Source organism: Triticum dicoccoides, chromosome 3B (assembly GCF_002162155.2).
Source record: "Triticum dicoccoides isolate Atlit2015 ecotype Zavitan chromosome 3B, WEW_v2.0, whole genome shotgun sequence".
NCBI classification, from domain to species: domain Eukaryota; kingdom Viridiplantae; phylum Streptophyta; class Magnoliopsida; order Poales; family Poaceae; genus Triticum; species Triticum dicoccoides.
This window is the reverse complement of record NC_041385.1, coordinates 14,044,246-14,048,116: the sequence shown is the minus strand read 5'-3', so window position 1 is coordinate 14,048,116 and position 3,871 is coordinate 14,044,246.

Genomic DNA, 3,871 nt, shown 5'->3' with positions numbered 1-3,871 from the left:
GTAGAAGCTGCATTTACTGTTCCTACAGAGTATGAAAAACAGGTCATTATTATCTTTTTCAGACTGTCTTCATGCTAACAAATGTGATGATAATTTGTTTGTTAGACTGGCTTCAATTCCGCCTTCTTCCCACCGCTATTGCTGATTTCAGTCATATCAACTTACTATTTTTTGGCGCTACAACATTATTTTTTACAAATTCTCGCTGCAATGCATTGTTGCAGGTCCAGTATTGCCTCCACAACGACTGCCCTCCTCTCCAACTTTGACTCCCTGTTGGTCAAAGTTACTGCAAGATTTGGCACTATCTATTGATGCTTGATGGGATAATTAGCCTCATTTTGTAGGTATACAACTCAAATTTATTACTGCAGAAGCATCAGCCTGTGTATGTACATTTGAAATGGTCTTTTTTGTCAGCAGATAATGTCTTTTGTACTCTACGCACAGGTTGTGTTGTTCTTCAGCGTTGCCCTCCTCTTGGCAGGATGATCCCTGCAATAATCGCTCACGGTGGCAACATGCAGCACAACACATGCTCATTACAATTTCAGGTAGCTGTTGGAGAGATTACTTCACTTATGCTGCTAGAAGTTGGCTAGGACAAACATTTTTTTGGGTCCGTGATGATCTATATGTTTTCCATGTTTAGGATCAGTTCACATATTGGTTGCTGGTATCTTCTTACTACGTCTCCTGCTATGTTTTTCTCAATAAATGTTATGCAGCAAGTGATCTTACTTGGTAGCAGAGTATGAGACCATATACTAGTACTTTAGAGGATTTGCACAGTTGAGAAGGAATTTGTTTGTGAATTATTTCCAGTGGAAAACTCTGAAAGAAGAACATGATTTATTGGCAATGGGTTGAAGTAGTGCTCTCTAGTAATTTGAAGTGAGATTGTGCTTTCTCGTACTCTGATTTGCATTTATATGAAAAATATACATGCAGTTGGCGTTTCTACTGGCAATATTTGAATTATGTAGGAGATGCATTTGCACTTTCTTCCGAGTAGTAAAATAGTTATTATTATTATTATTATTATTATTATTATTATTATTATTATTATTATTATTATTATTATTATTTGTATTATACAATGTTAACATCTACCATGGAATTACACTTGGACTAAGTTTTAAAAATATATTTTGAAACAAAATTTGCCAATTGTTATTTCTTACTCGAGACAACACCCCTTACGAACCACATGCTAAATTTAATTAATCAATATCTAATACAAACAAAAGGAGAAAAGGCATATGGTTTCACGATTCAATTGTGTCACTCAGCTAAACTAGAATTATATGTATATTTGTGTGACTATTATCGTGTTATGAAATATCATGCTAGAGAGATCTAAAGTGGATAGAGATTTCGAGAGTGCATTATTTTATTTTCTAGGTATAAGTAAACATATCGGATACTTACAAATCTACTAAGTGAAAATTCTAGAGTATAAAAATATCATTGAGGGGTTTATCCTCGCATCATTGGCATTACTCAGTTGTAAAATATTTTATGGGAATGTATGTTTTCATTTTTCTAGGTTCAGAGATGGGATATCATCACATGCGTTCATTGTACTTGGTGTTGAACTTATTTGCATCTCATGTTATGTGGTGTCATGAGATGGTTAGTGCAACTCCGGGTCTGATCACTTCGATTTTTCTTTTTTCCTCGCCTATGTGACTTTGCTATTTGCTGGCGTGTCTTTTGCGTGCATGTGTTTGTGTTGGTCATGCACATCCTAACTATCCAGAGTCTCGGTGTGTGCTCATTATATTTGTATCCTTTTGATGCTCCATTTTAAGACAATAAATTCACTCTTTGTCGAAAAATTAGGATTCAAATTAGACCCAGTCCTAGTGACTTCTAATAGATTCCTATTATGCAGATGCTTTTATGAGACGGGAGGCTGTGTTCGGGTTAGCCAATTGAATTCCAAAACCCAACCGTCATTGCTTCCTCGACCAAAATCGTTCGTTGACTATAAGTCTGGTGAACTATATTTACTAGTAGACCGCCCGTGCGTTGCCACGGGCTTTTGAAAATTTGTATTGGTTGCATGTCAAATTTTACATAGATAGAAAGATAGGCAAGAACATTTTTTTGGAATAACACGCTTGCAATGCAATGTACTTTGATAAAAAAATGTAATTCGACCCTATACACCTGATGCACAAAATAAAGGTGGTACATAAACATTAAACTCTTTATTCTGCACTGCATTACAAATGATAATAACACTTGAATACCTTTTTTAATTCTTAAAATTATTTTTCTCATGAAAGCATGTGCATTGTTATTATCCATTAATTAAAAACAACACATGAAGGATTTTTTTCCTTTTATACAAATGTTCCAAGATGTTACAACCAGAAACTTCATCACAATATGCGATTGGCTGGCAAACTATTACATAATATGGATTTAGGTGCTTGACGATAAAGAGTTTCCCCCGCTTTATATTATAAAGCAGCCATCCGATACAACCAGCTCACTGCACACTGGGGCCTGCAACACAAACAAGCCCAAAATAAAAACAAGAGAAAAAGAAAGAGAAACAAATCCCGACAATGGTAGATAAACGAAACAAAGATGACCGGTAACCGATGCACCCTCCGGCAAAGTACCACCGCACTCCTAGCACCCGAAGCGTTGCGTACCGAGCAACACCTTCAAGAAGGAATGCGACAACTACAACACTGCTGCCCGGACAAGTCCTAGGGTTTCCCTCAGTACGCAGAGGACAGTGGGGAAGGTGTATACCCGACGCCCTTTAGGAAGGTCTGGCGGCGCCTGCAGGCGTCACCACATCGATGCCGGACGAGCCCTAGGGATTTCACCGACCCAAACAACCATCACCACCTCGGACGATCTGAAGTGCACCAACCAACCTGCCGCCCACCATCCTTTCCCACCACGGTCACTGAACCAACTTCGTCGTCTCTTGAGGCCACCGACACGAGACCTGGAGGAGGGAAGAGGATCCCAGGGGCTCAGGGGCATCCGCAACTCAGCCGACAAGAGGGGACAACCTTCGTTGCTGCCACGAAGCCGACCGGACGTGACGGCAGGGACCTAGCAGGCCCCTACTGGCCCGACCGGGCCCAAATGGGTCTAGGCAACTCCTACTGCCACATTGTAGCACATCGGCCGACAAAAGCCGCCACCACCCGCACCCCTTGATGCCTTGGCACGACTACCAAGGAGCCACACCGCCGCGCATCGGACCGTCAGCCCGCCCCAACCCAGATAGGGCCCAAAAGGGCCTAGATCTGGGCGGAGTGGAGGCCGCTAGCCAGCCGCACCACCACGCGCCCGCAGCCAATAGTCGCGCCGCCGCATCAGGGGCACCCACGACCGCAAATCGCGAGCGGGGAAAGGATGGACCGCCTCCGCCCGAGGAGCACCACCGCCATCAGGAGGCCCCCGCGCCCCTAACGCGCGAGCGGGGAAAGAACGGCCCGCCTCCACTAGCACCGCGTGGGAATGGCCCGGCGGACCACGCCGGCAGCGGCAAGGGAAAAGACGGGAAGGGAATGGAGGAGAGGGGGGATCGGGGATTCACACGTTGCCCGCGAGAAGGGAGGCGAGCGAGCGAACAGATCGAATTAGGTGCTTGAAACCATGCAATTTACCATTTAGAAACTATTACAGAAAAACACATCTTCTAGAACATGCTACTCCTACCTCTCTTGTGATAGGTAGATATACCAATCTTTGATAACATTTATTATTTTTAGAGTTTTATTGGCATTTATCTTTATTTTTATCATAATTTTCTAGTTTTGTTTGAGTCATGTAACTTCATATTTGGTGTATCGGCTCAAAAGTATTTTCACATAAAACCCAAGGAAATGTGTGT